A 17,367-nucleotide genomic window follows, 5' to 3' on the forward strand; every position below is an offset into this window, starting at 1 on the left:
CGCGTGCCCATCTCCCCGACCGGATAACCTTCACGCACCCCTCCCTCTCGGGAGCCTGCTGGGGGAAGGAACCCACCCGCCTGGGCAGCAGGGCTCGCTGGAGGGGTGGAGAGGTGAGGTCGCATGGGCCCCGGAAGGAAGAGGCGGGCCGAGGCGCAGGCTGAGCGAGACGCAGGGGTGCCGGAGCCTGGAGGCGGCGACATCCCTCGGAACAATCGTTCCGAGCTGTTGTAGAAATAGGCTGGGTGGAGAGGGGTGACGGCGTGGCGCACGGGGCCTACGAACTTGCTGGGCCTGGTGCCACCCGACCCCTTCCGCTCGGGTCAGACGACTGGGGAACATGAGCCGCCAGGGCCGCTCGGCCTTCGCTCTGCTGGGTAGGGTGAGAGGCAACCCACCAGGTGGCAGGCCCTCGAGTCAGACAGTCCATGCGGGGAGGAAGCTCCTTGCTTGAAACAACAGCCGAGGCTGGCCAAGCAGTCCATCCCTAAACGGACCGAGAGTGCCCAATTGATCAGAGTACAGCCAATGCATCCCCTGGTAGGCCGCCCTGTTGGGCGGGTGCCGGCTTCACATCCCCGCTGCTCTGGGGGCGAGCAGGCTCAAAGGAAAGGGCCATCGGGAAGGGGCCGAGAGGCAGGAGTAGACCCAGGTCCCTGGGGGCCCCGGCAGGCGGGCCCGGGTGCTGCCTTCCCCTGTCTGAGAATCGCCGGACCTCATGGAGGTCTGACTGAGGAAACTCGGAGAAAAAGGACCATCGGGAAGGGACTGAGAGGCAGGCACAGACCCGGGCCCCTGGGGGCCCCGGCGGGTGGGCCTGGGTTCTGCCTTCCCCTGTCTCAGGATCGCTGGACCTCACGGAGGTCTGACCTAGCAAACTCAGAGAAAAAGGACCATCGAGAAGGGACTGAGAGGCAGGCGCAGACCCGGGCCCCTGGGGGCTCCGGTGGGTGGGCCAGGGTGCTGCCTTCCCCTGTTTCCGAATCGCCGGACCTCACGGAGGTCTGACTGACCCTCTCCCTAGTAATCCGGAGGAAAATTACCGCCTTTTCTTGTAATCCGTGCTCACGAGGTGGCAGAGGGGACCCAAGGTGCGAATGTACCCGACCTCCTGGAGCCCTCCCTGGGATCGAGGAAGCAAATGAGCCCTCATTAGGACTTCCAGGCATCTGTTCGCCCCATTGGAAAGCAGAAGATATGCGCGACCAGATGGCCGAAGGGATAGGTGCGACCAGATGGCCGAGTGGATAGGCGCAACCAGATGGCTGAGGGGAAAGGTGCGACCAGATGGCCGGGCTCGAAAGGGAAGGCATCTGGTCACTCTGTGCCCCAACGAAAGAGGGAGCGGGCGCCAGGGTATGGGGGACCAGAAGCCCAGGGCCCCAGTTGGGCCCCAGCCATGGAGGTGCGAGGGGGACCCAACGGGTCCTCTGACCCGGGGCCCGCAGACACCTTGACAAGCAGGGGAGGCCTGCATGGGACCGCCAGACCCCTGTCCTGGGCCCTTGGCGGAGCGGCAGGTCAGGGGATGGGGCGCAGGGCCGGAGCCCCTGACCCAGGGCCCGGTGGGGCCCCTGGGCCCAGCCGGGGCTCCCAGGCCTGGAGCCGCAAGAGAAGCCTCCCTGGGCCCACCGGACCCTATTCTGGGCACCCTGCCATGTGGCAGAACCCAGGACGGAGCTCGGGGTGGGGAGGCCGCCCTCCCCGGGGCCCTCAGGGGCCCTGGCCGGAGCTCCTGAACCCAGCCAAGCAAATGGAGGCTCCCCGGGCACAACAGAACCCCGTCCTGGGCCTTTGGCAGTGCCGCAGGCCGGAGGATGCGGCCCAGGGTTGGAGCCCCTGACCTGGGGTCCGGCGGGGCCCCTGGACCCAGCTGGGGCTCTCAGGCCCTTAGGCGCAGGGGAAGTCTCCCCTGGCCTGCCGGATCCCGTCCCGGGCACTCTGCCATGCGGCAGGACCCAGGACGGAGCCCGGGGTGGGGAGGCCCCCCTCCCCAGGGCCCTTGGGAGCCACAGAACCCAGCCGAGCAGGGGGAGGCTCCCCGGGCATGACAGAACCCCGTCCCAGGCCTTTGGTGGGTCGGCAGGCTGGGGGACGGGGTCCAGGGCCGGAGCACCCAACCCGGGGCCCGGCGGGGCCCTTGGACCCATTCGGGGCTCCCAGGCTCAGAGGCGCAGGGGAAGCCTACCTGGGCCCACCAGACACCATCCCAGGCACCCTGCCACACGGCGGGACTGAGTACGGAGCCCAGGGTGGGGAGGCCACCCTCACTGGGGCCACAGGGAGCCCCTGAACCCAGCAGAGCAAGGGGAGGCTCCTCGGGCATGATGGAACCCAGTCCCAGGCCTTTGGTGGGGCAGCAGGCTGGGGGACGGGGCCCAGTGCTGGAGCACACAAGCCGGGGCATGGTGGGGCCCCTGGACCCAGCCAGGACTCCTGGGCCCAGAGGCAAAGGGGAAGTCTCCCCAGGCCAGCCGGACCTCGTTCGGGCACCCTGCCGCGTGGCAGGACCGAGGACGGAGCCTTGGGTGGGAAGTAGGGGTGGGCGGAATTTGCAAAATTCACTTTCTCAAATTATCGCGGAAATGTTAAAAATCTCTGCAAACATGCGGAAATATCGCGAAGATGTGGAAGTTTTTTTCCTGCCCATTCGCGGTATTTTCTGCGTGGTCGCGGCTCGCCAACTTACCCATGCGGTTGCTCGCGGGCGCGGCCATCTTGCTTTAACTTATCTTGCGGTGCATGATCGCGAGAAGAAAGACGTGATCGCGCGACGAATGACGTTACTGCGGGCGTGAACTGTCGCGAGACAGCGCAAATGGCTACCAACAATCCAACATCTCATGGAGAACGCGACCGGATCGGGAAAACTTGTCAGCGAACGCGGGGATTCAGGTAAGGCGATCGCGCACACGCGAGAATGTATTATTTTACAGCGCGAGCAAGCTAAAAATTTCCGGTAAAATGCGGATTGCGGCAATTTTGACATTTTCACGCTCTCTGCTGAACGCGAAAATGTAAAATTATTGCAATTTCCCATGAGCGGAACGGAATTTTAGCCCAGGCCAGACAGTCCATGCGGGGAGGAAGCTCCTTGCTTGAAACAACAGCCGAGGCTGGCCAAGCAGTCCATCCCTAAACGGACCGAGAGTGCCCAATTGATCAGAGTACAGCCAATGCATCCCCTGGTAGGCCGCCCTGTTGGGCGGGTGCCGGCTTCACATCCCCGCTGCTCTGGGGGCGAGCAGGCTCAAAGGAAAGGGCCATCGGGAAGGGGCCGAGAGGCAGGAGTAGACCCAGGCCCCTGGGGGCCCCGGCAGGCGGGCCCGGGTGCTGCCTTCCCCTGTCTGAGAATCGCCGGACCTCATGGAGGTCTGACTGAGGAAACTCGGAGAAAAAGGACCATCGGGAAGGGACTGAGAGGCAGGCACAGACCCGGGCCCCTGGGGGCCCCGGCGGGTGGGCCTGGGTTCTGCCTTCCCCTGTCTCAGGATCGCTGGACCTCACGGAGGTCTGACCTAGCAAACTCAGAGAAAAAGGACCATCGAGAAGGGACTGAGAGGCAGGCGCAGACCCGGGCCCCTGGGGGCTCCGGTGGGTGGGCCAGGGTGCTGCCTTCCCCTGTTTCCAAATCGCCGGACCTCACGGAGGTCTGACTGACCCTCTCCCTAGTAATCCGGAGGAAAATTACCGCCTTTTCTTGTAATCCGTGCTCACGAGGTGGCAGAGGGGACCCAAGGTGCGAATGTACCCGACCTCCTGGAGCCCTCCCTGGGATCGAGGAAGCAAATGAGCCCTCATTAGGACTTCCAGGCATCTGTTCGCCCCATTGGAAAGCAGAAGATATGCGCGACCAGATGGCCGAAGGGATAGGTGCGACCAGATGGCCGAGGGGATAGGCGCAACCAGATGGCTGAGGGGAAAGGTGCGACCAGATGGCCGGGCTCGAAAGGGAAGGCATCTGGTCACTCTGTGCCCCAACGAAAGAGGGAGCGGGCGCCAGGGTATGGGGGACCAGAAGCCCAGGGCCCCAGTTGGGCCCCAGCCATGGAGGTGCGAGGGGGACCCAACGGGTCCTCTGACCCGGGGCCCGCAGACACCTTGACAAGCAGGGGAGGCCTGCATGGGACCGCCAGACCCCTGTCCTGGGCCCTTGGCGGAGTGGCAGGTCAGGGGATGGGGCGCAGGGCCGGAGCCCCTGACCCGGGGCCCGGTGGGGCCCCTGGGCCCAGCCGGGGCTCCCAGGCCTGGAGCCGCAAGAGAAGCCTCCCTGGGCCCACCGGACCCTATTCTGGGCACCCTGCCATGTGGCAGAACCCAGGACGGAGCTCGGGGTGGGGAGGCCGCCCTCCCCGGGGCCCTCAGGGGCCCTGGCCGGAGCTCCTGAACCCAGCCAAGCAAATGGAGGCTCCCCGGGCACAACAGAACCCCGTCCTGGGCCTTTGGCAGTGCCGCAGGCCGGAGGATGCGGCCCAGGGTTGGAGCCCCTGACCTGGGGTCCGGCGGGGCCCCTGGACCCAGCTGGGGCTCTCAGGCCCTTAGGCGCAGGGGAAGTCTCCCCTGGCCTGCCGGATCCCATCCCGGGCACTCTGCCATGCGGCAGGACCCAGGACAGAGCCCGGGGTGGGGAGGCCCCCCTCCCCAGGGCCCTTGGGAGCCACAGAACCCAGCCGAGCAGGGGGAGGCTCCCCGGGCATGACAGAACCCCGTCCCAGGCCTTTGGTGGGTCGGCAGGCTGGGGGACGGGGTCCAGGGCCGGAGCACCCAACCCGGGGCCCGGCGGGGCCCTTGGACCCATTCGGGGCTCCCAGGCTCAGAGGCGCAGGGGAAGCCTACCTGGGCCCACCAGACACCATCCCAGGCACCCTGCCACACGGCGGGACTGAGTACGGAGCCCAGGGTGGGGAGGCCACCCTCACTGGGGCCACAGGGAGCCCCTGAACCCAGCAGAGCAAGGGGAGGCTCCTCGGGCATGATGGAACCCAGTCCCAGGCCTTTGGTGGGGCAGCAGGCTGGGGGACGGGGCCCAGTGCTGGAGCACACAAGCCGGGGCATGGTGGGGCCCCTGGACCCAGCCAGGACTCCTGGGCCCAGAGGCAAAGGGGAAGTCTCCCCAGGCCAGCCGGACCTCGTTCGGGCACCCTGCCGCGTGGCAGGACCGAGGACGGAGCCTTGGGTGGGAAGTAGGGGTGGGCGGAATTTGCAAAATTCACTTTCTCAAATTATCGCGGAAATGTTAAAAATCTCTGCAAACATGCGGAAATATCGCGAAGATGTGGAAGTTTTTTTCCTGCCCATTCGCGGTATTTTCTGCGTGGTCGCGGCTCGCCAACTTACCCATGCGGTTGCTCGCGGGCGCGGCCATCTTGCTTTAACTTATCTTGCGGTGCATGATCGCGAGAAGAAAGACGTGATCGCGCGACGAATGACGTTACTGCGGGCGTGAACTGTCGCGAGACAGCGCAAATGGCTACCAACAATCCAACATCTCATGGAGAACGCGACCGGATCGGGAAAACTTGTCAGCGAACGCGGGGATTCAGGTAAGGCGATCGCGCACACGCGAGAATGTATTATTTTACAGCGCGAGCAAGCTAAAAATTTCCGGTAAAATGCGGATTGCGGCAATTTTGACATTTTCACGCTCTCTGCTGAACGCGAAAATGTAAAATTATTGCAATTTCCCATGAGCGGAACGGAATTTTAGCCCAGGCCTAGTGGGGAGGCCACCCTCCCCGGGGCCCACGGACCCAGTCCAGCAGGGGGAGGCCTGCCGGACCCCATTCGGGGCAGCCTGCCACCTGGCAGGCCCCATGACAGACCTAGGGCTGGGGCGGCATCCTGGCCCGTCCAGCTGTCTAGGCCGAGAGGGGTCCCAGAGTACCCTGTCCCTAGTAATCACCCGACCTCCTGGAGCCCTGGCTGGGATCCGGGAGGCAAATAAGCCCTCATCAGTACTTCCAGCCCGGCCCGGACATCTGGTCGCCCCATTGGAAAGCATTGCGCGTGACCAGATGGCCAAGGGGAAAGGTGCGACCAGATGGCCGGGGCCTGAAAGGACTCCCGTCTGCCCGCACCGAACCTTCGCGGTAGGACTCCCGCCTGCCCACCCACGCAGGGCTCGGGGGGCTCAGGGACCCTGGCTGGGCCTCAGGCACGGGGAGGACCACCTGAGCTCTCTGGCCCGGACGCCCGGGGGAGGACTGCCTGGGACCTGTGGAGCCCGTCCCGGGCTCTTTGCCATGCCGTGGGCCAGAGGAGGGAGCCCCCGGATGCCTGGGAGGTGTTGTCCGGGCTCAGCCCATCTGGTCCCTGGCAGAGAACCGCCAGCCCCGGAGGGGTGTTCCCGGCATACCCTGCCCCTACTAATCCGAAGGAAGGCTAACCCCCTTTCTGTTAACCCGCGCACTCCGAGTGACGGAGAGGACCCTAGGCACGAACGTACCTGACCTCCTGGAGCCCGGGCTGGGTTCCAGGAGGCAAATGAGCCCTCATCGGGACTTCCAGGCCGGCTCGGCCATCTGGTCGCCCCATTGGAAAGCATTGCGTGCGACCAGATGGCCGAGGGGAAAGGTGCGACCAGATGGCCATTACCTGAAAGGACTCCCATCTGCCCGCACGAGCCTTCGCGGTAGGGCTCCTGCCTGCCCACGCAGGACTCGGGGGACTCCGCTTCCCGTGGGGCTCGGGGACTCCGGCTGGGACTCAGGCACAGTGAGGACCACCGGAGCTCTCCGGCCCGGACGCCCTGGGGAGGACTGGCCGGGACACGTGGAGCCCGTCCTGGGCACTTTGCCATGCCGTGGGCCAGAGGAGGGAGCCCCTGGATGGGGGGGAGAGGTGTTTTCCGGTCATAACCCATCTGGTCCCCAGCAAAGAACAGCCAGACCCGGAGAGGTGTTCCAGCATACCCTGCCGCAACTAATCCAGATGAAGGCTACCCCCCTTTCTGGTTACCTACGCGCTCCGAGTGATGTAGGGGACCCTAGGCGCGAACGTGCCTGACCTCCTGGAGCCCTGGCTGGGATCCGGGAGGCAAATGAACCCTCATCAGGACTTCCAGGCCGGCCCGGCCATCTGGTCACCCCATTGGAAAGCATTGCGTGCGACCAGATGGCCAAGGGGAGAGGTGCGACCAGATGGCCGGGACCAAAAGGACTCTCATCTGCCCACCCCGAGCCTATGCGGTAGGTTTCCTGCCTGCCCATGCAGGGCTCGGGGGCTCGGGGACCCCGGCTGGGACTCAAGCCCGGGGAGGGACCACCAGAGCTCTCGGGCCCGGACGCCTGGGGGATGACTGCCCGGGAACCATGGAGCCCATCCCAGGCACTTTGCCACACTGTGGGCCGGTGGAGGGAGCCCCGGACGCCTAGGGACGTGTTGCCCGGGCATAGCCCATCTGGTCCCTGGCAGAGAACCGCCAGCCCAGGAGGGGTGTCCCGGCATACCCTGCCCCTAGTAATCCGGAGGAAGGCGACCCGTCTTTCTGGGAACCCGTGCGCACCCTGAGGCTCAGGGGACCCTAGGCGCGAATGTGCCCGACCTCCTGGAGCCCTGGCTGGGATCCAGGAGTCAAATGAGCCCTCATCAGGACTTCCAGGCCGGCCCGGCCATCTGGTCACCCCATTGGAAAGCATTGCGTGCAACCAGATGGTTGGGACCAAAATAACGCCAATCTGCCTGCCCCGAGCCTTCATGGGAGGGCTCCCGCCTGCTCGGAGACCCCACGCTAGGCCTCAGGAATGGGGATTCTTGCAGGCACTCCTGGGGCCCAGCCACCTGGGGGAAGACTGCCCAGGACCCATGGAGCATTGCAGGTCTCTGGGGCTCTGCACCAGGGACTCTTGTACTGGGCAGATGGACACTTGGCAGGCCGCAGGACGGGGGCTCCCAAACCCCAGGCCCTGACTGAAACCCAGGTCCCGGGGCCGGTCCCTGCTTCTCAACCCAGCCAGGCTGGGGAGATCGGGGAGCCTGCCCAGGCACGAGGGATGCCTGTCCCGGTCACACGGACCCTCAAGACGTGCGCTTGTTTTCCACACATTTTTTCCAAAATTCTGCGTAGTGGCGCCCAGCCCTAATCAGGATACCGCCTCACTTACACAAAGTTGGGACTTCCTATATGGAGTGGCATAGTGAGTAAAAAGCTATGTACTGATGCGCAGCTTAGAGCAGTTAATATTGGCTGAGATTATTTACAGCATTCCATCCAGTGTTTTTTATTTTTTATTTTCTAAGTGCCATTTTTCCTGGGCCTGGGCAGAGTTCAAGGAGTTCTGCTACACGGAACTTTGCGATGTGCTGAAAAAACTCTCCTGTGCTCCACGGAGGTCCACAAGCGTGGAGTGCAGTAAGTCACGCTGCCCACGGGGATTTTTAATGCCAGGAGTTTGTCCCACGCTGTAAAATCAGCAAGAACGGCACCACACTCAGCACAATAGGACGCTGCTTCTTTCTGCTGCTCAAGTAGATGTTCTACTTTAGTGGCAGCTTCCTCAATGCAAGTGGCAGGTTTCTCAACGCAAGCAGTGGTGACCTGCCGCGACCGTCTGCATTAAATAATCTCGCTGCATCCACTTCTCCTTTGAGAAAAACACTGCACACAACCACCTGCAATGAACCCACCACTGCAGCTGGAATAAGGTCACCGAAGACCAGCTAATCACCACCCTCACCCTAGACCCACCAACCTACCACACTGACACCATCACAGCCGCCTGCAACCTCAGGCAATGGATCAATGACTGCGCCAACACCCTCGCCCCGATCAAGAAACCCTCAAACAGACGTATCAACAGAAGGGCCATCTGGTTCACCTCTGACCTCCAAGCATCCAAGAAGACTTGCCGAAGACTCGAGAAAAAGTGGCGCCACGAACAGACACCAGACAACCACACAGCCCCCAAGAACGCCAGACGCAAACACCACCAACTCATTCGAACCACCAAAAGGACCTCCTTCAAGGAATGCATTAACAACAACACACACAACTGCAGAGCTCTTCACCATCGTGAAAGAACTCGCCACCCCCAGCTACAGCTCTAACGACATCCCTCTGTCACAAGACCTCTGTGACTCGTTAGCCACCTTCTTCCACCGCAAGATCATAGACATCCACGACAGCTTCAACACCCTGAACCCCCCCGACAGCCACCTAAACCTCAGACTCACCACCTCCCAGCCACACCGGCCTCCTGCTCTCCTGGAACCACATCAACTATGACAACACCATCAAAACCATGAACACCATCCACTCCGGCTCACCGGCAGACCCCTGCTCCCACCACATCTTCAACAAAGCGATCTCCATCATCGCACCCCAACTCTGTAAGATCATCAACAGCTCCTTCGAGACTGCCAACTTCCTGAGGAGCTGGAAACATGCCGAGATCAATGTCCTACTCAAGAAACCAGAGGCAGACCCTACGAACCTCAAGAACTTCAGGCCCATCTCCCTGCTCCCGTTCCTGGTGAAAGTCACCGAGAAGATCGTCAACAGACAACTGACCCGCTTCCTCGAAGAGAACAACACCCTGGACTCGTCCCAATCTGGATTCCGCAGCAACCACAGCACCGAAACCGCACTCATCGCTGCCACCGACAGCATCAGGACCCTGCTGGACAAAGGCAAAACCGCGGCCCTCATCCTCCTAGACCTCTCGGTCACCTTCGACACTTTCTGCCACCACACCCTACGCACACGCCTCCACAACGCGGGAATCCGCAACAAAGCCCTGGACTGGATTACCTCCTTCCTCACCGACAGAACCCAGAGAGTCCGTCTCCCTCCTTTCCGATCCGAAGCCACCAAAATCACCTGCGGTGTACCCCGAGGACCATCCCTCAGCCTGACCCTTTTCAACGTCTAAATGTCACCGCTCGCCAACATCGTCCAATCGCACGACCTCAACATCGTCTCATACGCCAAGGTGATCCTCTCCCTCACCAAGGACCCCACCACCGCCAATGCTGTTTTTAATCTGATTACTGCGTTTTTGCACATTTACTTTGTAAACCCTGAGCGTTTCTATTGGGTTTTTTGAGTGGCAGCCATGTTGAAGGTGCTACGCGCTTGCCCTGGTCAGCGCACTAGCTTTTGCACGCCGCCCTGACTCATCTGCTATTTAATGAGCAGCAAGAGGTCGCGCAGCGCCTGACAGGTTTCTTGTGACATTTTAACCATTTTTTTTAGTCTAATATTGATGAAATTGCACACAAATTTGTATTGTCTCACTTGCTGAATTGAATGCTGTTCTTTAACTGATTACTGCGTTTTTGCACATTTACTTTGTAAACCCTGAGCGTTTCTATTGGGTTTTTTGAGCAGCAGCCATTTTGAAGGTGCCACGCGCTTGCCCTGGTAGCACACTATTTTTTGCACCCCGCCCTGACTCATCTCCTATTTAATGATTAGAAAGCGGTCGCGCAGCTCCTGACAGGTTTCTTGTGCCATTTTAACCGTGTGTTTTTTGTCTAATATTTAGGAAATTGCACATAAATTTGTATAGTCTCACTTGCTGAATTGAATGCTCTTTTTTAACTGATTACTGCGTTTTTGCACATTTACTTTGTAAACCTTGTCCGTTTCTATTGGATTTTTTGAGTGGCAGCCATTTTGAAGGTGCCACGCGCTTGCCCTGGTCAGCGCACTAGCTTTTGCACGCCGCCCTGACTCATCTCCTCTTTAATGAACAGCAAGCGGTCGCACAGCGGGCGCGCCAAAGGCAAGCCCGTCTGCGCCCGTCCGTGCCCTTTCGGGACCAGGGGCCATGAACCTTGGTCAATCTCTCTCTAATATATCTGCCCCTTTGAGGTACTCATCTAAACAACTACTGAAATATTGCCCTCGCTCAGACTTGAATTGTAATATTAGCTTTGATTTTAATAATGCTTTTCTTTGCCCTGGTTGCAATTTCTCATTTTGCATGCCACTTCCGAATGACACATGCGACGAAAATTCCGTCAGCTCTCCTTCCTCATGTTTAAGAAAGTCTGCTTTGCTATCAGGTAATAATGCTGGCAAAAAAGTTTTTACATTTTGGAATGTGAATTGTCGGTCACTGCCCAAGCATTAGTTGGATATTCTTGACCTTCTTGATAGTGAGCGTCCTGACGTGATCTTCCTTACCGAAACCTGGTTACATTCCTGTTCAGGCCCTGATGTCACGTTGGCGCTAAACCAGCTGACTATGCTATAGCCAGAAGAGACAGGGTCAACGGAAAGGGTGGAGGAATCGCTATAATTTATGACAAGTCCTACCAATGCAAATTGGAGGACTTAGCTATTTTAAACTCTGAAGCAGCACTATCTAAAATTACACTGTCACCTCAGATTACCTTTTCAGGTATTCTTGTTTATCATCCTCCTGGACCCTCTAATCCTTGGGCCCGGCTTCTCCCTGAACTAGCTGCACCCTATCTTCTTAAAGCATCGAATTTCACCATATTGGGTGATTTTAATTAAATCTTGAAAATCTGAATTGCGCGACTAGTGGTACTTTAATTGCGGATCTTGCTGCCTTAAATCTTCTACTTAGTAATAGTGGTCCCACCCATGTAGCAGGACATTTTCTTGATCCTATTTTTTCTAATTTTTTCTAATTTAACTTGTATTCATTGTGACCCTGCTCCTCCCCTGTGCTGGTCTGACCACTTTGCTACTAAATTTCAGTGTACTTTTACAACGACCCCAACTGTAGCCCCTGTGAGTAATCCTCATATAACTCGGAATTGGAGTAAACAGGATCTTGAATTTATTATTAGGACTCTTAAAGAGAATGCTCCCATTATCACACATATTTCAACTCACTCTTCTAGTTTGATATATGAATGGATTTCAGATACAGTTGACTGCTGTCTTCCTTTAACCATAAAAAAGACATATAAACACCATTCACCTGCCCCCTGGTTCACAGAGTAATTAAGAGTAGAGAAAACCAAATGCAAGGCTTTGGAAAGGAACTGGAGGAGGAATTATTCTCAGTGTTAGACCCGGCCCTCGTAAACATAGTCAGACCTGACCCCTGCACCTCACACCAGCCCCGAGCCCCTGGCCTAGCCGATCCTTCCCACCAGAACACACACACCCGACCCGGACTTCCCCCGTCCGTGGCCTTCCTCCTTCGGCCACCCCGGGCCCGCGTGCCCACTTCATGCACCAAGATGGCCGCCTGGCCCCAGCGCCACCCTAGCCTATAGGCGCCACTCCGGCTGGAGGACATTGCGCTCCCCTTGGAATGAGAAAGGGAGGAGCAGTTTCCATCACACCTCTGCGCTTCCCTGGGAAGGTGGGTTTCGATCGACCCGCCGGCCTCCCCGAGGGCTGGCTCCACGCCTGCTGGGTGTCTGGGGCTCCTCCCGACCCGGCCCTGAAAGGATCAAAGGACAATGGCAGGAAACCCCCAACAAGCGACCCCCAGGTGACAAGACCCCTGCCTGCACAGACTCCGGACATCAAAGAGGAGTCGCCCTATAACAAGGGGTGCTCTGGGACTGTCCGGCAGATTTCGTCTTGGAACCACCTGAGCCCTGCTGAGTGACTCGCGGCTCCCTGAAGATCGTAAGACCTCCGACTTGTGCTTGAGCCCTGCTGAGTGACTCGCGGCTCCCTGAAGATCGTAAGACCTCCGACTTTGTGCTTGAGCCCTGCTGAGTGACTCGCGGCTCCCTGAAGATCGTAAGACCTCCGAACTTGTGCTTGAGCCCTGCTGAGTGACTCGCGGCTCCCCGAAGATCGTAAGACCTCTGAACTTATACTCGAGCCTGCTGAGTGACTCGCAGCTCCCACAGACTTTCTTGGTCCCGCCGGACCCCACGACGACAAGCGTATCCCCCAGCTCGAGGATTGTGAGCTGTGCGCCGGGTACGCTCCTGCATTTGATTCTTGTCCCCAAAGACTGTCCCGCTACCTCCTAACCCCCCTCCGAGACTGTGAGCCCGCGCTCTACTTGTATATATTTTGCCTTGCTGATCATAAAGATCCTATCACTCCGATCTGATAAAGATTTGCTCTTAAGAACTCCTCGTGTAGTGTCTCTCTGTCGTGTGGTGCCGAGTGTACGATCCTAGATACGAGGTTCCTCCCCTGAGGAGTCTCCCGCCAGCGCCCGACTACGATACCTCGAGGGTGGGTCTCAGGGCAGTCAGGGCCCCCTCCGGGTCCCTCTGAGGTCGCCTTCTAACATTGGTGGCAAGCGACGGGATTCGGGCCCATAATCTAGAGATCGTACCGTGAACGGCTGACGCACTACCGACAAAGATGGCAGAAGGAAACGCCGTGGTTCTCGTAGAAGACGACGCCAGTACCGTGTTCCAGGTGGAACAGCTGGAAGAGTACACTCACAGAGAACTAAAGCAATTCTGTAAGGAACTCAGAATCGCTACCACTGGTCTCAACACCAAAGAAGATATGCAAAAGGCACTGAAAGCTTGGGTGGATTCTGGAGCCCCCCGCCCAGAAGGAGCGGGGGAGCCCCACGACGAAGCTGGACCCTCCCAAGGAGAACGCAGCAGCAACCAGGTGCGAGGCTTCGTACCAGACGGGGGCCTATCCCCGGAGGAACTCGCAGACAGAGAAAAAGGTCACCATCACGAGCTCGAGTTAGCCAAGCTCAAAATTGAGGGCGAGTTGAAATTAGCCGAGAAGAAGCTAGCAGTAGAACAGTTGCGAGTACAAGGAGAACTAGAAGAGAAGAAACTCCAACGAGAACACGAGGGAAGGAGACTTCAACTGGAACATGAACGCAGCTTGAAGGAAATAGAACTGAAAGCAAGAAGCGAAGAAGCGCGGCCCCCGGGGAACCGGGAGGCGGCCGCCCCGACGGAACAGGAGGTCCACATCCCCAAGGATGTGGTCAAAGAATATTACAAAAATGATGACATTCAGCAGTGGTTCCGGGCCTACGAGGTCGCCATGACCTCCTATCGGGTCCCGCAGAAGGATTGGGGGGCTGGGTTATGGGGACGATTCCTGAGCGAAGGAAGAGATACCCTGCTCGACCTACCCACCTCCATGCAGACCTCCTATGAACACATGAAAGCGGCCCTCCTCACCAGGTACGGCCTCACCCCGGAGATGTACCGCCAGCGGTTCCGGGACTGCAGGAAGATCCCGGGTACCACCTGGGTGGAATATGTGAATTTCTTCAGCCGCGCCTTCGATGGGTGGATCAAGGGCAGCATGGTAACCACCCTGGAAGAACTAACCGACCTTATGTTGTGGGAACACCTGCCTGCCAACTGCTTTGTGGAACTCCGCCAGCATCTGCTCGACAGCAAGCTCACGGACCCGAGAAAGCTGGCTGTCGAGGCGGATCGCTGGACCAACACCCGGGTCTCCCGGGGCCCTGTAGGAGAGTACCCCCGAGCCAGTCAGGGACCACCCCGCCAGAGAGGGGGGGGAAACCAGGGAGGGCAGAGAGAGCCCCAGGCTAGCCCCCCGAAGTCCAAATCTCCGCCTTTCCCGGCACCCCCACCAGCTGTATCCGGCCCCCCCCTGAGACGGGGGCACCGGGTAACCATCACTTGTTTCCGTTGCCAGAAGCCCGGGCATTATGCCAATGACCCTGAATGCCCCATGGCCCCACGCACCACCCAGGCAGCACCCCCCGCTAGACAGATAGCCAATGTAGCCCTGGGGGAGGAGGTTGAGGAGGCTGAGGAGTGGGAACCCGCCGCTATGGCCCTGGTATCCTTAGGAGATAGAGAGATGGTCCCTGGGAGCCTCCTGCCCTCTAACACCAAGAAATATGGGCAGCTCGTCACGATCAATGGCCACCAAGTAGAAGCCCTCCGTGACACCGGGGCCAGCATCACCGGTGTCCTCAGCCATTTAGTCCACGAGGACCAGGTCCTCCCCAACATATTTTGCCCTGTCATTTCAGCCGACAACACAGAAAGCCTATGTAAGGTAGCCCTGGTGCCCTTCGAGTGGGGAGGGGTGGTCGGTAAACTGAAGGTCGCAGTGAGAACCTCCCAGCCCGTCGACTGTCTCCTGGGGAACGATCTGGAAAGTTCCCCCTGGGGACAAGTTGAGCGCAAGACCCACCTAGGGATGATGGGCCTCCCTGAGTGGGTGTGCGCCACCACTCGATCCATGGCGGCTCGACTGACCCCCCTGAGGGACGTCGACGATGCCCCGACCCCTGAAGATGGGATGGTCCCGGCCGAAGGCCCCCACATCCCCCCACCAGAAGAGTCGATCGCCAGTGACGAACCCCCGCCTTCCGACTCCACCCCAGACACCGAGCTAGGCGATCTGCCCGAATTAGCCCAGTGGCGCGACGAGGGGGGCCCCTCCCGAGAGGAGTTCTGCCGAGAGCAGGCTACCTGTCCCTCCCTGGTCGGGCCCCGGCAACAGGCCGAGGCCCAGGCCGCAGGCGACCAGACGGGGACGCACCGGGTCTATTGGGAGAATGACCTGTTGTACAGCGGACAGAAGTCAGTGGAGCTAGGGTCCAGCCGGGTGCTGGTGGTACCCCTACGCTTCCGAAACCTCCTCCTGGGCTTGGCCCACGACGTTCCCCTCGCAGGTCACTTGGGTCAGGACAAAACATACAGTCGCCTCGTGACTCACTTCTACTGGCCCAGAATGAAAGCGGATGTAGAAGCCCACTGCAAGTCCTGTCCCACGTGCCAGGCCAGTGGGAAGAGTGGAGGGAAGCGCAAGGCTCCCCTCCAACCCTTCCCTGTCGTCAGTACCCCTTTTGAGCAGGTCGGGATCGACATTGTAGGACCTCTGGACCCCCCAACTTCCCAGGGGCACCGGTTCATCCTCGTCCTGGTGGACCATGCCACCCGTTACCCTGAGGCCATCCCCCTGCGCACCGTCACGGCCCCCGTGGTGGGCCGGGCACTGATGGGGATCTTCTCCTGCATGGGTTTTCCCCGCGAGGTCGTGAGCGATCGCGGGACCAACTTTATCTCCCGATACAAGAGGTCCTTATGGCAACAATGCGGGGTGTCCTACAAATTCACCACCCCGTACCACCCCCAAGGAAACGGCTTGGTAGAGCGGTTTAACCGGACTCTGAAGGGGATGATCGCGGGCCTGGAAGAGCCCCTCCGGCGTAAGTGGGACCTCCTGCTCCCCTGCCTCCTATTCGCATACCGAGAAGTCCCCCAGAAATCCTTGGGTTTCAGCCCCTTTGAGTTACTCTACGGGCACCCCATCAGGGGGCCCCTCAGCCTGGTCAAGAAAGAGTGGGAGGCGGCGCCCCGAGGCACCCCCCGAGACATGTTCCGTTACGTCCTGACCCTCCGAAATCAGACTAGGAGGTTCCGGGAAATGGCAGAGGCCAACCTGGAGGCTAGTCAGGAGGAGATGAAGCGCTGGTATGACCAGAACGCCGCGCTAGTCGAGTTTCAGCCGGGCCAGCTGGTGTGGGTCATGGCCCCCATGAAACCCTGCGCTCTCCAGGATAAATGGACCGGGCCCTTCAAAGTAGTTGAGCGAAAGAGCCCGGTCACGTACTTGGTAGACGTCCAGTCACCCCGGGACCCCCTCCGGGTCCTCCACGTGAACCGCCTCAAGCCCCACTTTGTGCGGACGGAGCTGAGCCTCCTACTGGCCACTGACAACGGGTCCGAAGAAGAGTCAGATCCTCTCCCTGATCTTCTGTGCACCAAGGAGAAGGATGGCTCCGTAGAGGGAGTGAACCTCTCCCCGTCTCTCACTCCCCAGCAACGTGAGGATTGCCGCCAGCTCCTAGGGCAGTTCCCGGACCTTTTCTCCCTGGTCCCCAAGGTCACCGACTGGTGTGTCCATGATGTGGATACCGGGGACAGCCCGCCAGTGAGACACCGAGCCTACCGAGTCCCTGATCGGGTCCGGTCCTGTATCCAAGCCGAAGTCTCGAAAATGTTGACCCTAGGCGTGATCGAACCCTCAGACAGCCCCTGGGCCAGCCCCGTGGTCCTGGTCCCAAAAGCAGCTGCCCCCGGGGTCGCCCCGGAACTCCGCTTTTGCGTGGACTACCGGGGACTCAATGAGGTCACCCGAGCCGATGCCCACCCCATTCCCCGAGCCGACGAGCTCATTGACCGACTCGGGCTGCTCGGTTCCTCAGCACCTTCGATCTCACTTGCGGCTACTGGCAAATTGCGCTCACAGAGGGAGCCAAGGAGCGGTCCGCCTTCTCCACCCCGGATGGGCACTATCGCTTTCGCGTAATGCCCTTCGGGATGAAAAATGCCCCGGCCACCTTCCAGCGACTGGTAAATAGAGTCCTGGCCGGGCTGGAAAAATTCAGCGCTGCATATCTCGACGATATCGCAGTTTTTAGTTCCGAATGGAGTGAGCACCTCCAGCACCTCCGGAGGGTGCTAACCGCCCTACGCCAGGCGGGCCTCACCATGAAAGCCAGCAAA

The sequence above is a fragment of the Triturus cristatus genome, chromosome 7, assembly GCF_964204655.1.
Source record: "Triturus cristatus chromosome 7, aTriCri1.1, whole genome shotgun sequence".
Lineage (NCBI taxonomy): Eukaryota > Metazoa > Chordata > Amphibia > Caudata > Salamandridae > Triturus > Triturus cristatus.